At 45.8% G+C, this 21,527-nt stretch overlaps 1 protein-coding gene and 1 long non-coding RNA gene across 26 annotated transcripts in view; one reads left to right on the forward strand and one right to left on the reverse strand.

The window, feature by feature from the left end:
* RIMBP2 (RIMS binding protein 2) overlaps positions 1-21,527 on the reverse strand; it is a 1,046,283-nt gene that overhangs the window by 738,382 nt on the left and 286,374 nt on the right. The gene's annotated exons all lie outside the window — the stretch shown is intronic.
* LOC135069015 (uncharacterized) overlaps positions 1-21,527 on the forward strand; it is a 109,208-nt gene that overhangs the window by 51,645 nt on the left and 36,036 nt on the right. The gene's annotated exons all lie outside the window — the stretch shown is intronic.

Consider the following 21,527-nt stretch of genomic DNA (forward strand, 5'->3'; position numbering starts at 1 on the left):
CCTCCTCTCCCCTCCCCCCAAAATACTATGCACGAAGCACTGCATAGGGGTGGCGCCGGGAACTGAAAATGGGGACAATTGTCATTATTCCCCCTTAGAGCACTGCAAAGGAGGGCAATGTCCCTCAGCAACTGAGCTGGACCCGCCTCTGGGTAATATGTAACCACTTCTTCCCCTCTCGGCTCCCCTGCACCCATTGTTATTTCTGCCACACTTTGAACTCACTACTGCTTCTGCAGTCATCCAGCTGGGTGTGATACACGGCAGTCATTAGGTCGATAGGAAGAAGACTGACACAAAAAAACAATTTTTTTAATGTTATTTTCATATTTCACCTAAATTTATGAAATGCTTCTCTTGCCACACTTCGGGCTTGCCACAAGGTTACTAAAGGTAATAGTTTGTGACTTGAATAGTAAATGCAGCAAAAGTTGTAAAGACCCTAACAAAAAATGTGTCGCCCATATGTCGACCTTATTCATGTTGACCTTTTGACCCTGTTGTCCGTTTAACTGTCAACCGTTTTAGCCTATCGACCTTATGTTGAATGTCGACCTTGTAACTGTCTCTCTATCAGCCTCTTCCCATTCACCTGTACTCTATTTTGAAGTAGTAGCTGCAGCTGTAGTATAAATACGTTGAGTATCCCTTATCCAAAATTCCACATTTTTGGGTCTCCTACTGAGATAACGACATATATATTATAATTTTATGTGTATATATAGATATATTATATAGATATATAATATACATATATATGGGTGTCGTACGGTATGCCGGCGCTCGGGCTCCCGGCGACCAGCATACCGGCGCCGGGAGCCCGACCGCCGGCATACCGACAGCGTGGCGAGCGCAAAGGAGCCCCTTGCGGGCTCGCTGCGCTCGCCACGCTGCGGGCACGGTGGCGCACGCTATTTTATTCTCCCTCCAGGGGGGTCGTGGACCCCCACGAGGGAGAATAGTTGTCGGTATGCCGGGTGTCGGGATTCCGGCGCCGGTATACTGTGCGCCGGGATCCCGACATTCGGCATACAGAAGACCACCCATATATATGTGTCATTATCTCAGTAGGGGTACCAAAAATGTGGGATTTTGAATTTTGAATAAGGGATACTCAATCTGTAGTAGCATACAGTTTCTGGTTCTCAGCTTTCCCACCTGTTGTTATCTGTATCAGAAAGCTCTAACAGTCATTTATTGCATCGGGGTACTGCCTATGTAAAAGTAAGTGCTCAGTGCAATATTTTGTAGCATAAGATCTAGGATAGATTTAGTATTTAGTAGATTTTATCTGGTTGTGGGTTGACAGTCACTAGGTCAACCCCATATGGTCGACATGCACAGGATAAAAAGAGTGACAGGATCAACTGGATGATGTATAAAAGGTCGATAGGTACAAAAGCTTGACATAGTGTAAAGGGTTGATGTGGAAATGGTCGATGCATGTATTTTTTATTTTTGAATGCCATTTTCTATGTTGAACCATGTAATAGCAAAATTAGTGGAAACGTATACTCAATCATAGTCCACCTGGATGGTAAAGTATGAAAAAGTTGAACAAAAACCCCACAAAAAAAACTTGCGTTGACCATTATCTTGTCGACCATTTGAACTTATCGACCTTTTGAACCTGTCAACCTTAAGCGCTGTCGACCTTTTGTATCTGTCGACCTCATGCATGTCGACTATATGGAGAAGATATATCATCCGGATAGTGATTTATTTATGGTCAGATAAATAGGAAAGACTTTCAATCCCAGCACTGTTTTTTTTACTTTTTTTCCATTTTATTTTTTATAATCCATTCTTGATACCATTCTGGAGTGCAAGAGATAATCTGCTGGCAGAAAAATAGGAGGGGACCCCTACAGGCACACTGCAGAGTCTATTCTGGGTACAGGTGTACTGTCTTAGGGCCCACCTGAAGCAGTAAACTGAGAGGCTGTGCCAAGGTACCACGTGGTGCTTCATAAACATTTTAGTTCTTTAGAAACCAGAGAGTCTAATGGCAGCACGTCACTAGGCCCTGCCCCCTCCAGTCGACTTGCGAATCGCCGAATTTTGGGGGCAGGGCCTAGTGATGTGATAACCCGGCCTCGCCCCCGGAAGTGTCAAGCAGTGTGAAAAGCAGGTAAGTATGCTCTGAGACCTCTTTTCCCTCCTTACTGGCAACAAGCTATCTGGGCTGTGCAGTAGACCCTGGGCTGGTCTCCAAGAGACTGTGCCCCCTCTTCACAAGAGCAGCAGGTCTTCTCTGAGAGCTCTCCCCAGCCTGCTGTCTGCTAATTACTACAAATGTGTCTATCAGCCCCACCCCCTGCATTTGGCGCCGGGATTCCCCCTGTTAATCTCCTCATCCTTCCTGCTTCCCTAGGCCACTCTTACAGGGGTGCGGGTGACTGCCTGAAATATCAAAAGTATTCTGCAACTTGCAGGAGAGTAGACAAGTATGTCACTACCTCAGGAAGCCTCTCTTACATTGAACTAAAAGCTAGATATCATTGCAGTTTGGTGAGATAGACATTGTAAGGTTGCTTCCTTAGCAACCACTGCTTACCTTGGAACATGACTGGAATTAATTGTATACTGTTAGCATTAATCTCTCTATACACAGCTGCTGAACACTCAGACTTCTGTTTAATAAACTATCCGAAGATAAGAAGGGAGGAACATAGGCCCTCATTCCGAGTTGTTCGCTCGCTAGCTGCTTTTAGCAGACGTGCAAACGCTAAGCCGCCACCCTCTGGGAGTGTATCTTAGCTTAGCAGAAGTGCGAATGAAAGGATCGCAGATCGGCTACAAAATTATTTTGTGCAGTGTCAGAGTAGCTTCAGACCTACTCCTAGCTTGCGATCACTTCAGACTATTCAGGTCCTGTTTTGATGTCAGTAACACGCCCTGCGTTCGGCCAGCCACGCCTACGTTTCCCCAGCCACACCTGCGTTTTTATCTGGCACGCCTGCGTTTTTTCACTCAGTTGACACTCAGAAACACCCATTTCCTATCAATCACTCTGCGGTCAGCAGTGCGACTGAAAAGCTTCGCTAGACCCTGTGTGAAACTACATTGTTCGTTGTAAGAGTACAACACGCATGCGCATTGCGCCGCATACGCATGCGCAGAAATACTGTTTTTTTGCCTGAACATTGCGCTGCGAACGAAAGCAGCTAGTGATCAACTCAGAATGACCACCATAATCTGTTACTGGTACTACTAATAAAAGGACACGTCATAAAAAAATATCAGTTTATCATGTTCATGGTGATGGAAATGATAATTTGCTTGATGCTGCCATCTTGTGTTATTTTATATGCACTGCATCTAGACTAGCTTCAGGCTCATGGGTAGTACAGCTACAGTGAACAATGGTGTACTCACACAAACCATGCTGTGATGCAAGGGTGCAGATTACATTTTTATTTTTATTTTTTAATATTTCTTTATTCATCAGAGCATAATATGGCATATTACAAGGCAATACATTTATCAAATGTAACAAACACATGGGTACCGCGAGTGGGGCAACCCGTCATAATGATAAAAGAGCACATTAGTCATAGAAAACAGCAATATTTAAGCATTATAGTGCAGCGGAAAGTATACAAGTCCCCTATCTAGGCATGGTCGGCAGACCCAAAAGCCCCGGGCCATCCACCGAGGAAGCATAGTTTAGCGTGAGGATGACAAAGCTATTGGGGGTCTCCCAAGAAAACACGTGTTTCATACCAAGAGGTATGTCTGAAACAAATATATATCTGGTGTTTAAGTTCTGGGGTTAAGGAATCTATAAAACCCTCCCATACTTGAAAAAAATAAAATGTTTTGAGCTCTTTGTGCATGGTAGTTTCAAGCCAATACATGTGAAAGGCATAATATAATTTATTTCTAAATAAAGAAAGAGACGGAGGGTATGTGTTGACCCACATCTGTAATATGCATTTGCGAGCAACTGCTGACATTACTATCAACAATTTTCTACTTTCACCTATTGCCATAGGCGTAATCCCTAGTATGGTCCATTCTGCCGAAAGAGGAAGGTAGTTCACGAGATAAGTAGAAGCAAATCGATTAACTGAAGTCCAAAATTGCTGTATCAAGGGGCATTCCCACATGCAGTGGATAAAAGTGGCGTTGGACGCCCCACATTTAGGGCAACTATCAGTGTCGGACAAACCCATCACGAACCTGCGGTGGGGGAAGAGATACCCATTGTGATAAATATTATAGAACATTTCCCTATACATACTTGAAGAAAATATGGACTGGGAATAACTCAGTGATCACAGTTTACCAATAGTAATATGAGGAAATATTGCTTTCCAGGAAGACAGTCCCGTAGTAATGACCTCATGGTCTAATGGGGTATTGAGAATCTTATAATGTAAGAAGACAGTTCGCCCCCCTCCAGCCTCACCCCCTTCCCTCATCGGCCTAGCAAGCAATAAATCTAAAGAGTTAGACCAGTCATTCGGAGACAGAACCCGGATCAGCGAACTCACATAATGTTGTGCTTGGTGAATCGCCAAAAGGTGAGATTGGGGTAGTTTATGTATCAAAAATTTCAGCAATTTGTAGAGGTCTACGATCTGTAATGCTAACCAGTGCACAAACATACGGAATCCCAGTATCCATCCATCTTGTAAAGGGAACAGGGGCAGTACCATCCTGAAATTCTGGATTGAGGACAAACAGAAGGAAAAGAAAGTGATAGCAATTTAAGTTACGCCATGTCACCATAAGTAAGGGGTTTCGAACAACCTCATCTGTCAATTTTTCTTTGTGTAAAGGTAGAAAAGTCAAAAGATGTTGTTCAGGTAAAAACGATTGGTTCAAAAGGAAATTTGTATAAAAATCTGTCTTATGCAACCAATCCCTAATATATCACAAAACCCCTGCATGGCTATATAGTTTTAAATTAGGCAAATTGACCCCTCCATTCTCTCGGGTTAGTTGAAATTTTAATAAACCTATTCTAGGGCGTCCAGATTTCCAAATAAAATCCCTGAAGGATTTATAAAGGAACTTTTCGTCAGCTGCGGTTAACAAAATAGGCAACATTTGTAATGGATATAACAAGTTATAACAAATAAATTCTACCGAGATATGATAACAGTAAATGCTTCCACCGGGATAACTCTCCGACCACTCCTCCAATCAACCGACACATGTTAAGGTCATATAAGTCCTCAATATGACGTGGTAAGTGTATCCCCAGGTATTTAAGAGCTTTGACAACCCAAATAATGGGGTATTGATCTCCCCAGGGAGGTTTCACCATAGGACCCAGGTATAGTGCTTCCGATTTATCTGGATTGATCTTGAATCCTGAAATCTGGGCATATTCCGTCAATTTCTCCAAAATCCGAGGTAAGGTGTTCTCAGGATTCGAGACAAAGAGGAGTAAATAGTCAGCAAAAGCTTGAAGTTTAAGCTCCTGGGATACCACCATGATCCACTTACATTTGGACCAAGATTGTAAGATCCGTAACAATGGATCCAGAGCAATATTTAACTGGTCATTAACGGCGCTTGTAGCTCTCCAATTACCATTAAGTTCTGAGTAGTAGTCGGAGAGTCGTATAGAAACTTAAAAAATTGCACAAAAGGTCTCCCAAATTCACGTAGCTCAAAAATCCTCAATAAATGACTCCAAGACATAGTATCAAAGGCCTTCTCCACATCCAAGCTCAAAAGAATAGTTGGAGAAGCATCATGAAGATTTGAGCGGGACACAATCGCAGCCAAAGCAGCCCTTACCCCATGAGTGAACCCATATTGGTGATGTGTTAAGATATTTGGTAAAATAGTTTGAAGCCGATTGGCCATTATCTTTGTTAGTAATTTAAAATCTTGGTTCAACAATGTAATAGGCCTATATTGTCAGGCTCCGGAGCCTTACCTCCGGTGGGTGCTCCCGCGAGTTACCGTCCCGGCTGCGGCGGCAGGGTCCTCCTAGACAGATGTGCGGCTGCCAGGGGCCAGGGATCGCTGCGGTAAGGTCCTCTAGTGGTGACACAGTATAGTGTGTCAGAGACAGTAGCTGGCTAAAGCTGTGTGCTAACAGCTAAGTATGTCTCCTGTGCTGGGGGCACCCATGTTGGAGACCAGAGAGTATTACCAATGAAGTTCCCAATCTGTGTCCAGCCAATCCTGCGTGTTCTCCCTTTACAAAATGGGGCTGGCTTAGAGGGGGAGTGCCAGTGCTTCAAGTTACCCCCTTGTGAAAGGTTCTCCAGCTCTGTGCTCCCAGGTTACTTCAGGTTTCCTGGTCCTGGTTGCTCTCATCCATCGGTTACCTAAATGCTGCTGCAGTCCTGCTGTCTAAGTCCGTTGCCACTCGTGGAAGCGCTCACGGGGTCCCAGGTCGTAGAGGAGCTCCAGGTGCTAACGGCGGTTCCCGCAGACGTCTTCATTTCTTCAAAGTCCAAGTGCTTCAGCCTCGTCCTTCAATCACAAACCACAGTCTTCATTTCTTCAAAGTCCAAATTCTTCAGCCTCGTCTTTCAATCACAAACCACAGTCTTCATTTCTTCAAAGTCCAAGTTCTTCAGCCTCATCTTTCAATCACAAACCACGTCTTCATTTCTTCAAAGTCCAAGTTCTTAAGCCTTGTCTTTCAATCACAAACCACGTCTTCATTTCTTCAAAGTCCAAATACTTCAGCCTCGTCTTTTAATCATAAAACACACAGTCTTCACTTCTTCTTTACCGGAGTTCTTCAGCTTCACTCTTCAATTCATTTAACCATAGACTCTAATTCTTCCAGTTTTTTCTATTTTTCCAATATTCGTGTACAGCCTGATTATTCATTAAAACTACAGTTATCTTCCTACGAAGTCCTCCTTTTCTTTACGCCCTCCAGCCAACGTTAACACTTACTTTGGCTTCCACCCCATGAGGAGGAATTACATTCAGCCAACTCGTTTACTCTCCTCACAGGTAGCTGTCCCTTCAGTCAAAACTCGGTTGTCGGAACCCCAACTTATGCCGAGCGTGACATATATGAGGTTACCAATTCAGGATCGCGGGAGGGTTTCAGCAAGACAATAGTATATCCTTTATTAAAATGTGGGTAATGAAGGTGACCTTTCAAAATACCCTGAAATAGCTGGGTGAGGAATGGCACCAACTGCGGCTGCAACAGTTTATAATACTCCCCGGGAAAAATGTCCGGTCCCGGAGAATGCTTGTTGTGCAGGTGTGAGATCACCTCTGATGTCTCTTCTTCCGTTATATCCGCAGTTAAAACTTCACATTGTGCAGAGGAAAGTTTTGGAAGCCGTGCTTCTTCTAATAAAGTCTGATGGAGATGGGGAGATTCGAGAGAAGCCGTGTATAAGGTCTGATAGTATTGTTGAAAAACAGAAACCATATCTGGGGTAGATAAAATCCGGGTAATTGTATCAGGGTGCCGTAAGACTTTAATGAAAGAACGTGGACGATGCAATTTGGCCATATTGGCCAACAAGTGACCAGATCTGTTACCCCATCTTTAGTAACGATTTCTCATTAAATCTGCCTGGGTTCGTGCATTAGCCAGCAAGAAACTCTCAAGAAGTTGGCGATGGTGATTATACACTTCCAAGCTCTCCTCAGAAGGACTGGACTCATAGGAAGCAAATGTCATACCCATAGCCTTGTATAAACTATCATATTTGCTACGATATTCCCACCTCTTCCCAGCCAAGTATGCTATAATATGACCTCTCATGACGGCTTTGGAAGTTTCCCAAAAGAGGATAGAATCCTCCCAATGCTCCAAATTGTCGTCCACAAATTCCATTCATTTAGATGTGAGGAATTGTTTAAAGTGGTCCGATTGGCCAAGGAAGGATGGAAACATCCAAGTCTTGTGCGATAGCCCAGGAGATTGAGTTTGAATATCTAAGGAAATAGGGGCATGATCTGATATTATTATCTGGTAGATTTCAGAAGTCACCACCCATGGAACCAGACTAATTGCAGTCAGAATATAATCAATCCTAGAAAAAGAGTTATGAACTCGAGTTATAGGAGTGTGACCGGTCTGTTGGGTTAAATAACCTCCATACATCGCACAAGCCATGGGCACAGTCAGTAGGCGTAGTCCCCTCATGCCCGCAGGAGAGATGAGGGAAGAAGGTCCACTACGGTCTAGGGCCTCGTCCGCTACACTATTAAAATCACCCCCCACCAGCAGGTTCGGAGTGGGCCGACTAAGTAATAAGTTAGAAATAGCATGGAAAAATTCCATATTCGGTGAGTTCTGAGCATATAAATTCAGTAAGGTAAATGGCTCGCCTCTTATTATAACATCCAACAATAAGTAACGACCCTAGGGGTCACTTTCTGAACCCAATAAAGAGTAATCAAGGTTTCTATTGAAAACTTCGGCAACCCCACGTTTCTTACTGACAAATGTAGAGGCCACACACTCTCCTATCCAGTAACCTCGGAGTGACATATTATCAGATGCCCTCCAGTGAGTCTCCTGTAGAAATACGATGTCTGATTTTAGATGACGGAGATGAGTGGCCACCCTGCGTCTCTTTGTAGGTGAATTTAAACCGCAGACATTCCATGAAACAATACGGATATTGTTGTGAACAAGAGAAGTAGGGGTAGAGTCATCTATTGCAGCCATCAATGGTGTCTAGTTTTAAGATAATATATCAAGAGAATCTAAACCACCATGCCGCCCTCCCATCCCAGCGAGCAGGAGAGGCAGCAATCAAGGAGGTGTGGGCCCACCGACCATACCCAGATTTCACCGCTAACACATACCAAATGTAATATGAAAAATATAGCATAAGCCAAAAAATTCTGTGACAGGTAGAATTTCACCATATGCTCTGAATAACTCTATTTTCTAACATTTTCCACCAAAAACAAAAGAAGGTACGCATGTCTTGTGAGACATCGACCTAGAACAATTAGAACAAAAATACAAACATAAATAACAAAATCGGGAAAGAATGAGGCCCAAAAACGTGTCCGTTATCTGTCCCGACCCATAAACAAACAATGCAAATAGAACAGAGCTAATCCCTCTATTATAGCGTTGACATATTACCGTAGAAGAAACCTTAAGTCTATGACCCAGAGCCGTTGGCATCTAAAACCAGGATGGATTGCACATATTTTTTAGCTTTGAAAGGGTCATCAAACATACGAACCGTAACATCAACAGTAATCTTTAGCTTTGCAGGGAAAAGTAATGCAAATTGTATGTGGTTGTCAAATAGTATTTTATACACTGGGGAGAACTCCTTTCTCCGTTGAGACACAGCTGCTGAGAAATCTTGGAATATTAGAAGTAAGTGGCCGTCAATCCCAAGAGAGCCTGCACGTCTATAGGAATGGAGAATTTAGCAATTACGGGACGTGTACGAGAAACATTATTGGATCGCTCCGGTCCCAACCTATGGGCTCTCTCAATGACCATTGGGGGGACTAAGAGGGCAATACCCAAGGCATCTGGCAAAGTGGATTGCAAATACTCCAGAAGTCCCGGGCCTTTTACAGATTCTGGAATCCCAATAAATCTGAGGTTACTTCTAAGGTTCCTAATTTCAAGATCATCTATCTTATCGAGCAGGAACTGAATAGTATTACCCTGGGATGTGGAAGAGGACTGAAGAGAAGTGACTGTATCTTCCACGTCACTAGTACGTTGTTCAATGGCATCGAGTCTCTATTTGGGAGGCCACCGAGGTAAGAGTTTTATGGAATTCCTTAAATTGTTGCTCCATTATGGGTTCAATAACCAGCAACATTTCTTGTGCCGCAGCAGCGGCCGATGGAGCAGCCAGAGGGGTCGAAAGTTGTGTATCACCCATGGAAACTATAGGCGGGGTGACCGGGGAGGATACAGAGTGACACGGGGAAGAAGGAGATGAGGAAGGCTGAGTGGATGACAGATGTGTCTGAGAGGCCTTCGCCTTGCTAGATTTTCTGGTCATGGTAAAGTATTTTGTGCATAGCCAATGCAACCACAATAATGTAGAACAATGCTGTTATCAGCCACTAGATGGCGTTTGTAGCTTTCAAAAAGATACACATCCAGTGAGTAGACGCTACCATGTGCTAGTGACGTCAAATTTCACAGTATGGCATATAAAGTAGTATCACACGTATGAGAGAGAGAACACAAACTGGAGCAAATTGCACAGTGATATGAATATACATTGGACCAGGTTTTCATCTCAATACCCCTTATACATCTACACAGTGATGTTGAGTCAAGCCACTGTAGAGAAATGGAAATAAGAAATGACAGAAGAGAAGAAGCAGGTGAGCAGAGAATAGATGGAGGACAAGAAGAAGAGTAAAGTAATACACCATGTATATAGGTAGATTAGAAAAGGGGAGGCGTATAGAAGGAGTGAGACAACATCAGTGGGGAACAGACCGAGCCTAAACCAGGTGTGGAACGTCAGGCAAGAGCCTCGTGTCTCTTAAAGAAAGTCTCAAGCAGCCCCCAACCAGCCGGTCCGGGGAGAGCACCTGCCACACACACCTGAGTCCCAGGGAGGAAGCGCAGCCGACCAGTCCAGGAGGAGGTTCAAATCACTGTATAGCCAGCAGTATTCAAAACCCCTCAGAAAGGGCAGCAGCCCGTCGCAGTCTGGGAGTGTAAGTGGGCAGTCTCACAGGGCAGCAACAAGAGATAGGAGTCTCTTCAACCAAACAGTCCCACAAAAGCAACAACCCAAAGGACCCCTAGTATCGTTTGCCCTTGACAGAGCTCCATATGGGGGAGGGGGGAGAGCAGGCAAAAGGTGTAGTGGGCAAGAGTATCCAGCAGCTTCGAAGTGCCCCAAAAGCAGTGGCTCTTACCAATGGGTACAGAAGTATATCTGTGCAGATCCGGCAAGCAGGAGAGGACTAGACCCTGGGTTCGGGGGGGGAGGTCACTTTGGCACCACAAGGACAGCTTCCCCACTCGTCACAGCCAGCAGCGCCAGGCACAACAACCATCCAGGATCTCCGCACCAGCGAGGGGAAGAGGGTAGCACCCGTCAGAGAAGCACCCCAGCTCCGCCGTCACACTCGCAGACACAATAAGGATCAGAAAGCCCGCCAGCCGATCTCCCGGCGTCAGACCACGGAGCGGGGCAGGTAAGCAGTACTGGAGAGGTGTATGTAATGGCAACAGACCGGAGTAGCGGGCATCCATAGATGATGCAGGGAGGCGACCACCGCGACAGCAACTCGTGGGATCACGGGTCCGCTTCGTAGTTCATACGAGTCACCTTAAGAGCAGCCAGCGCACTCCGCCGTCCGTGAGGAATAGGTCGCTGACTAAATGGGCCAATCGATCCACCGTCTCAGCCAGGACGAGAATAAACCAGGCGCTTGTCCCCAGCCGCACGCCACGAGGCCAATATGGCAGATGGGAGAAGGCGCTCGACTTTGTGAGCGAGACTCCGGGGAAAGGTATTCGGGAGGGCGAGATGGTAATTATGTCACTCCCTAAAGGATCTCCACGGCATCCAGCACAGATAGGATATCCCATTTCCAAACCTGTGCTCTAAAAGAGCTTTCAGGGGGATCGGGAGTCAGGAGCCCAGCTAAAATGCGGCCACATACAAGGCCCGTCCACCGGAAGTCCATGACATTTTATTTTGCCTGCAGAGAAAAAATGCCTGCTTTTCAGGGTAGCACGCATACTAGTGGGCGGCGTTATTTTATAACTTCTAATTAAACTAGTAGACGACTGTCTCCCCCACCCAACAAAAAAATAAAAAATAAAAAAAATAAACCTTGTAACCCTGTTACTGTTAAGGTGCAATTTCTATATGGCTGTACACCTAATCCTAAATGACATCCTGTATGTGTTGATGCACTTGTCTGGCTGTATAATTTTAGGACCAAAAAAGTGCAGGAATTATTTCTGTTACCCATTTAAGCAGCCTAAGGGTGGGTTCACACTAGGCGATGTGCTCTATGAGCGATGTCGCCTAGTGTGTTACCTTCCCTGCCGGGGCGGTCGTCAGCAGTGCATACACACTGAGTGATATGCCAACGATATCGCTCAGTGACATCACACCACGGCCGGGCCGTGCATGCAGTTTTTGGCCGATAGTCCAAATTGAGCTACATGCACGGCCAACAGCGAGGGGCGTGAACTATCCGCGGAGCCGCGCATCGATTGTCGTTGGGCAGCATACACACTAGTCGATATGGTAAACAACATCGCTCAGGAAGGGCAAAATGAGCAACATTGTTTACTTTATCGGCAAGTGTGTACCCACCTTAAGAGGTATGATGTTTCGATCTGTTTTATATGTGTTTCCATTGTCTCTACAAATTTTCTACAAAATGTATAAGAACTTCATTGTATTGTTTGAGATGTTGAGGGATATGAAGCTCTAGCAATACATCTAATAGTATCGTTTGCCCTTGACACATTTTTCTGCAAAGAACTATTAACAGAATAAGGGTCCGAGGCAGGGGCGGATTGGGAACAAAAAGTGGCCCTGGAAAAATTTGTACTAGTGGCCCCACTTGGGCAGCATCAGAGGTGTAAGGTCTAGCCATGGGGCATGGCAGCAGCACCCTCCCCCCAAGACTTTCCAGATAGTGGGGATGTCCAGCATCAAGGGGAAGTTAAAAGGAAATAAAATTAAATGTTATGAGCACATTATATGATACACCTTTAGAATTTAGGAAACAATAGAATTCTTTAGAAACATATATTTTCTTGCTTATTACACCAACCGTATCCCAATCACTATTCACTCAATCTTATATGTCAGCCAAGCAGGCAGACAGAGCATACACTAGATCATCTGCAATCACAGGCTAAGTGGCAAAGTCATTTTCATATATGCAAATTGTTTGGCATCTTATTCATTATGTCTATAAATAGGACCACATGTCCTCAAACAAAACAGGCTCCGCGGGTGCATCGGCCCACCGGGAATCTTCCCTGTAGACCCTATGGCCAATCCGCCTCTGGTCCGAGGTTACTACACAATGTAGAGATATACAAATATGGTACACTTGTCAATAGCAGCTAGTATGGGGGTAGTCCCTCCCCTAAATAGAAATATTTAAAAAAAAAAGTATACCAGCGTTTGCTGTATTACCTAAAAGATGGACGGTTTGTAAATATATACCATTGATTTATTTAAAACTATATAAGGCAATTTTAAACACCAACACAACACTAAAATGCTACAGATGCAATCAATCGTGAATAAATACGTGTAAGAGGAGAGTTAGCGACTGTATGATTATCATATGCTGGATTAGAACCCTCAAATTTGTCCGGTAAAGGTCCACAAATAGCAGCAGGTTTACCGTATCTCGTGCAGGTAGTCCCAACAGTCTCCTAGCAAGTGGCTTTGCAATAGTTTGGGCCGAAGGGTTGATCCTCAGGGCAAAGGCATCACTGAATGCAGTGACACCCGGGGCGGTAGAGAACATGCAGTGCGCGGCGAAAATGCGTGCTGGTAAAAAGGGGGTGTGGCCTCACAGGCAGGGGATGTGTCCTCATGGGTCGGTGGCATGGCCTCAAGGCTCAGATCCCCGTATCGTCACTCCGGTGGTCTCAGAGATGCAGGCTGCCCCCAGGTACCAGTGCAAGTGCAGTGCCGGCTCCTGCACAGTGACAAGAGCAGGATGCTTCACGCAATGTCACAGTGCAGCACCCTGCTTCTGTCACTGAAGAGGAGTCAGCACTTTGGTGTCACACCTCAGCGGGTGACACCTGGGTGCGGCCCGCACCCCACCCCGAAAACGCTGCAAATTTGAGTCTAATGGAGAGAATGATAGTCCAGAGTATGTTCAGGAATTTAAAGTTCAGGAGTCCACGTGGCACAAATTCAAGGCTTAACGCATTTCTCTAGGCTATAGGTACCCAGCTTCATCAGAAGCAAGTATTGATAAAGTCCCAGGAACCCCTATACATGCCTGGTAGTAATGGAATAATGGGGATACGGTTATGCTGCCGGGATCCCGGGGTCAGTATGAGAATCTATTATCTCTGCTATTATCTACAACTATATGTTATATGCTGTATGTGATTACAATACTTATTGTTTTTAAAGTACAGTAATAAAAGTTAAATTTTATAACTATAAGAGTGCCCCCAGAAAAAGGGAGTTTCTTCTGCCCCCTCTTGTGAAAACTGGTAAGCCTGATTTGAATAATCTGTGAGGGGGGAGCTCCTGGAACTCCTGTCTGTAGCCGTGGGAAGTAAGATCTATGACCCCAGGATCCTGGCACGATGTTGTCCAGATGTGACTGAAGAATTTTAGTCGGGCTCCCACCTGCCAGTCTTCCAGGCATCTCAGTCCACCGTCATGCTGAAGGTTTTGAGGAAGCAGAGCTTGAGCCCTATCCCTGTTAACCAGCAGTTGCTGGTTGCGTGGTTTACCTCTAGCGCCTCTGGTGGTGGTAGAAGAACCTCTGGGCTTGCCCCTAAACCTGGCAGTCCAAAACGACTGTAGATTAGGTCCTGAGTAGGCCTTCGTGGCTGGGGACTTACCCGCAGTAGCTTTGGAGATCCATTTGTCTAGTTCATCTCCAAATAAGGCCTCGCCTGTGAAAGGTAGGCCCTCCACGCCTTTCCTGGAGTCCGCATACACTGTCCACTGGCGTAGCCATAGATCCCAGCGTGCAGACACTGCCATAGCTGTAGTGCATGCATTAAGCAAGCCTATTTCTTTTATGGCTTCTACCATAAAGTTCGCAGAGTCCTGTATATGTCGCAGGAGCAAAACTATCTGCCCTTGAGGTAAGGTATCTAACCCCTCAATTAGATTACCCGACCATTTAGCAATGGCTTGCGTAATCCACCCACATGCTATAGTGGGCCACCCCTGCAGCTGTATATAAAGATTTGAGCGTAGTCTCAATCTTGCGGTCAGCTGCATCTTTCAGGGAGGCTGCACCCAGGACAGGCAATACAATTTTCTGTGAGAGCCTGGATACTGATGTATCCACTATTGGTGGATTTTCCCCTTTTTTCTTACCCTCAGGAGGAAAAGGAAAGGATGATAATAACCGTTTGGGGATTTTAAATTTCCTATCAGGATTAACCCATGGTTCTTCAAACAGGGTATTTAATGCCTTTGACACAGGAAAAGTGACTGACGATTTATTTTTTATATTAAAATAAGATTCCTCACTCTCCTCTGTCACCTTATCAGGGATATTCAGAATTCTCTGATAGCTTCTATAAGAGCCTCTATTCCCTGCGACAGAGTACCCTCCCCAACCTCTGAGTCCACCTCACCCTCCTCCATGTCTGACCCCTCATAATCCAAGGCAGACTGCAGGATATGGGCCAAAGTGCGTTTTTGCGGACAAATGGCAGGGGACTGAGACGCTGGTTTGGGTACTGAGTCTCTTTTCATAAACTCAGTCATAGAGTGTCTTAAGTATTGCGTCTCTTTCTCATGCCAAGATAACTTTGTAGAGATTGTGGAAATCATTCCCCTAATGTAGTCCAGCCATGCTGGTTCTGCCCCACTAGCCTGGGAAGGGACACTACATTGAGTACACACTAGTGAACCCCCTGGGAAAGCGGAACACTGTGCTTTACAAGAAACACACTCTTTGCCTGACATACTGTATAGTGACAGCACACACACACACACACACACACACACACACACACACACACACACACACACACACACACACACACACACGAAATGGTTAAGTGCACAATTAACCTACAAAGAGTCCTTCCAGGGAGACACAGAGTATGGAACCAGCACACAGCGCCCTTAACGCTAATGCCAAGCTTAGTCGGGTCGCAGACTAAGTACCTAGATTAGGGATTTACGGGGTCATTCCGAGTTGATCGCTAGCTGCATTCGTTCTCAGGGCAGCGATCAGGCTAAAAAACGGCAGTTCTGTGCATGCATATGCGGCGCTATACGCACGCACATCGTACGGGCACAACAAACGATGTAGTTTTGCACAGGGTCTAGCAAAGCATTTCAGTCGCACTGGTGGCCGCAGAGTGATTGACATGAAGTGGGCGTTTCTGGGTGTCAACTGACCGTTTTCAGGGAGTGTTCTGAAAAACGCAGGCGTGCCAGTAAAAACGCAGGCATGGCTGGGCGGGTTTGTGACGTCAAAACAGGAACTGAACAGTCTGAAGTGATCGCAAGCGCTAAGTAGGTTTTGAGCTACTCTGAAACTGCACAAAAAAAACTTTGTTGCCGCTGTGTGATCCATTCGTTCGCACTTCTGCTAAGCTAAAATACACTTCCAGTGGGCGGCGGCATAGCGTTTGCACGGCTGCTAAAAACTGCTAGCGAGCGATCAACTCAGAATGACCCCCATAGTACACTAACAATCGCTCCCACCCTGTTATGACCCCCTGGTACCGCTGAGGTAATCTGGAGTCTCTTTCCGGAGGAGCTGCCTGTCCCTGTCAGTCAGCGTCTGTGTCAGCTGCAGAGGGAAATGGCGCTGGTGAGCTGCTGTATCCGCTCATAATGAAGCTCCGCCCCCTCAATGGCCCGCGGTCTTCCTGCACTTTTTTTTATACTGGCTGTATGTGTCCGCCAGTCTGGGAACGGTGTCCGCTGTTCAGCATCTGTGTCCGTACACAGCGGGAGATGCATTCCGCCCCGTTTAGATGCTGTACTCTCATGCCACCATAAAGGCTGGCGACCCGCTAACCAGGACGCCGGCTTGTACTCACCACTCTTCATTCTTCTGGCTCTGTTAGGGGTGGCGGCGTGCTTCGGGAATGTACGCTCGCCGTGGTGGGGCTTACGAATAGTTCTCTCAGGAGCTAATGTCCTGTCAGCGGGGAACGGGACCATTAACCCTGAGAAAGGTTGGGCCGCCCCCCGCCCCCCTAAGTCCCACGAAGCAGGCAGGCTGGTGCCGTCCAGTCTTGCCTGAAAATAACAAACACAGAAAATAAATGCAGAAAACTCTTCAGGAGCTTCCAGAGACATGACCGGCTCCTCTGGGCACATTTTCTAAACTGAGTCTGGTAGGAGGGGCATAGAGGGAGTAGCCAGCTCACACTATCAATTTCTTAAAGTGCCCATGGCTCCTAGTGGACCAGTCTATACCCATAGTACTAAATGGATTCCCAGTATCTTCTAGGACGTAAAATAAAGATATATTGGCCGATCAATTGATTGGCCAATATATCTGCCAGTGTGTACCCAGCATTATAATATCTCAAGTTATTCAAAATTAACATAATATTGTTTTTAATAAGAGAATAAATTATACTCATTTATTAAACGTTTCTTAGGGTATTTCACCCGATCATGTGACCTATTCAAGATCACATGTCCCAAGGTTCATCAATTGAATAGCATCACAAAGCATTTCTTTAATTGAATAGCTTCAGCTAATCATAGGTGTATCATGTGACTCGGAAGAAGCATAGCCAAACATTCATGACAATACCTCTCCCATTCACGTGATCTCACTGGTCACGTGATATGGGATTAGCCTATCTGATACTTCTCATTCTAAATATCAGTGTAGATTAGTGAATCGTCCCACAATGTGTTGTCAAGTAATCCTTGTGTCACGTGTCCTGCAATTAGTCAATTAATTGTATTTAGGCAGCGCTAAAGGGACACGAGATCTAATAAACCTGCTGCCATTTATGAACCTTTACTGGACAAATTGGAGAGGGTCCTAATTAGAGATGTGCAGCGGGCATTTTTCGGGTTTTGGTTTTGGATTCGGTTTCGCGGTCGTGTTTTCGATTCGGACGCGTTTTGGCAAAACCTCCCTTAAGAATTTTTGTCGGATTCGGGTGTTTTTTTCCAAAAAACCCTCGAAAAAGCTTAAATCATAGAATTTGGGGGTCATTTTGATCCTATAGTATTATTAACCTCAATAACCAGAATTTCCACTCATTTCCAGTTTATTCTGAACACCTCACAATATTATTTTTTGTCCTAAAATTTGCACCGAGGTCGCTGGATGACTAAGCTAAGCGACCAAAGTGGGCGGCACAAACACCTGGCCCACCTAGGAGTGGCACTGCTGTGTCAGACAGGATGGCACTTAAAAAAATAGTCCCCAAACAGCACATGATGCAAAGATAAATAAAAAAAAGAGGTGCAAGATGGAATTGTCCTTGGGCTCTCCCACCCACCCTTATGTTGTATAAACAGGACATGCACACTTTAACAAATCCATAATTTCAGCAACAGGTTCTGCCACACGACTGTGGCTGAAATGATTGGTTGGTTTGGGCCCCCACCAAAAAAGAAACAATCTCTCCTTGCACAAACTGGCTCTACAGAGGCAGGATGTCCACCTCCTCCTCATCGTACGATTCCTCACCCCTTTCACTGTGTACATCCCCCTCCTCACAGAGTATTAATTCGTCCCCACTGGAATCCACCATCACAGGTCCCTGTGTACTTTCTGGAGGCAATTGCTGGTAAATGTCTCCACGGAGGAATTGATTATAATTCATTTTGATGAACATCATCTTCTCCACATTTTCTGGAAGTAACCTCCTACGCCGATCGCTGACAAGGTTACCGGCTGCACTAAACACTCTTTCGGAGTACACACTGGAGGGAGGCAACTTAGGTAAAATAAAGCCAGTTTGTGCAAGGGCCTCCTAATTTCCTCTTTTTCCTGCCAGTATACGTACGGACTGTCTGACATGCCTACAGTGATGCTGTCACTCATATAATCCTCCACCATTCTTTCAATGGTGACAGAATCATATGCAGTGACAGTAGACGACATGTCAGTAATCGTTGGCAGGTCCTTCAGTCGGGACCAGATGTCAGCACTTTCTCCTGACTGCCCTGCATCACCGCCAGTGGGTGGTTTTGGAAATGTTATCCTTTTCCTGGCAGCTCCAGTGGCGGTAGAAAATGAAGGAGGAGCTGTTGGCGGGTCACGTTCCGCTTGACTTGACAAGTATCTCACCAGCAGGTCTTTGAACATCTGCAGACTTGTGTCTGCCGGAAAGAGAGAGACAACGTAGGCTTTAAACCTAGGATCGAGCATGGTGGACAAAATGTAGTGCTCTGATTTCAACAGATTGACCACCCGTGAATCCTTGTTAAGCGAATGAAGGGCTCCATCCACAAGTCTCACATGCCAAGCGGAATCACTCCATTTTAGCTCTTCCTTCAATCTCTCCAGCTGCTTCTGCAAAAGCCCGATGAGGGGAATGACCTGACTTAGGCTGGCAGTGTCTGAATTGACTTCACGTGTGGCAAGTTCAAAGGGTTGGAGAACCTTGCACAACGTTGAAATCATTCTCCACTGCGCTTGAGTCAGGTGCATTCCCCCTCCTTTGCCTATATCGTAGGCAGATGTATAGGCTTGAATGGCCTTTTGCTGCTCCTCCATCCTCTGAAGCATATAGAGGGTTGAATTCCACCTCGTTACCACCTCTTGCTTCAGCTGATGGCGGGGCATGTTCAGGAGTGTTTGCTGGCGCTCCAGTCTCCAGCACGTGGTGGCTGAATGCCGAAGGTGGCCCGCAATTCTTCGGGCCACCGGCCGCATCTCCTGCACGCCCCCTGTCGTTTTGTTTAAAAAATGCTGCACCACCAAATTCATTGTATGTGCAAAACATGGGACGTGCTGGAATTTGCCCACATGTAATGCACGCACAATATTGGTGGCATTGTCCGATGTCACAAATCCCCAGGAGAGTCCAATTGGGGTAAGCCAATCTGCAATGATGTTCCTCAGTTTCCGTAAGAGGTTGTCAGCTGTGTGCCTCTTATGGAAAGCGGTGATACAAAGCGTAGACTGCCTAGGAACGAGTTGGCGTTTGCGAGATGCTGCTACTGGTGCCGCTGCTGCTGTTGTTGCTGCGGGAGGCAATACATCTACCCAGTGGGCTGTCACAGTCATATAGTCCTTAGTCTGCCCTGCTCCACATGTCCGTGGTTAAGTGGACAGTGGGTACAACTGCATTTTTTAGGACACTGGTGACTCTTTTTCTGACGCCTGTGTACATTTTCGGTATCGCCTGTCTAGAGAAGTGGAACCTAGATGGTATTTGGTACCGGGGACACACTACCTCAAGCAATTCTCTAAGTCCCTGTGAACTAACGGCGGATACCGGACGCACGTCTAACTCCAACATAGTTGTCAAGGCCTGAGTTATCCGCTTTGCAACAGGATGACTGCTGTGATATTTCATCTTCCTCGCAAAGGACTGTTGGACAGTCAATTGCTTACTGGAAGTAGTACAAGTGGTCTTCCGACTTCCCCTCTGGGATGACGATCGACTCCCAGCAGCGCCAGCAGCACTAGGCATTCCACTCAAGGATCTATCGGAGGAATCCCAGTTAGGAGAGGACTCGTCAGACTTGCCAGTGACATGGCCTGCAGGACCATTGGCGTTCCTGTCTAAGGAGGAAATTGACATCGAGGGTGGTGTGGTTTGCAGGAGCTTGGGTACAAGAGGAAGAAGGGATTTAGTTGTCAGTGGACTGCTTCCGCTGTCACCCAAAGTTTTTTAACTTGTCAATGACTTCTGATGAATGTGGGTGCTCCTTCCAGCACTTGCAGGGGGCGTGAAAATGGTGGAAGGAGCCACCTCTTCCTGTCCAGTGTTGGGAAGGTCAGGCATCGCAACCGACACAATTGGACTCTCCTTGGGGATTTGTGATTTACAAGAACGCACAGTTCTTTGCTGTGCTTTTGCCAGCTTAAGTCTTTTCATTTTTCTAGTGGAAGGATGAGTGCTTCCATCCTCATGTGAAGCTGAACCACTAGCCATGAACATAGGCCAGGGCCTCAGTCGTTCCTTGCCACTCCGTGTCGTAAATGGCATATTGGCAAGTTTACTCTTCTCCTCAGATGCTTTTAATTTAGATTTTTGGGTCATTGGCAGATGACGTTGATGGCATTGAATCGTCTCTGCCATGACTAGAGGCAGCAGCTTCAGCACTAGGTGGAAGTGGATCTTGATCTTTCCTTATTTTACCCTCCAAATTTTTGTTCTCCATTTTTTAATGTGTGGAATTATATGCCAGTAATATATCTGGAATTAGACAGCAGTAATGTCTGGAATTAGATACCACTAGATAGATACCAGATACCACTGTGACTGGAATGATGATGACCTATGCACAGTGACAGGACACCCTACAGCAGCAAGATGCAGCACAAGACACTGGATTTTTAGTAATGTACTGTAGTATACTGGTCACCACAATGCAGCACAAGACAATGAATAGTGATCCTGAGCACTGATGAGGATACTAGAACTGACACTGGGCAGCAAGATGCAGCACTGAACTATTGTACTGTAGAATACTGGTCACCACAATGCAGCACAAGACAATGAGCAGTGATACTGAGCACTGATGAGGATACTAGAACTGACACTGGGCAGTGAGATGCAGCACTGGACTATTGTACTGTAGTATACTGGTCCCCACAATGCAGCTCAAGACAATAAGCAGTGATACTGAGCACTGATGAGGATACTAGAACTGACACTGGGCAGCGAGATGCAGCACTGGACTATTGTACTGTAGTATACTGGTCACAATGCAGCATAAGACAATGAGCAGTGATACTTAGCACTAGAACTGACACTGGGCAGCGAG

Source organism: Pseudophryne corroboree, chromosome 1 (assembly GCF_028390025.1).
Source record: "Pseudophryne corroboree isolate aPseCor3 chromosome 1, aPseCor3.hap2, whole genome shotgun sequence".
NCBI classification, from domain to species: Eukaryota; Metazoa; Chordata; class Amphibia; order Anura; family Myobatrachidae; genus Pseudophryne; species Pseudophryne corroboree.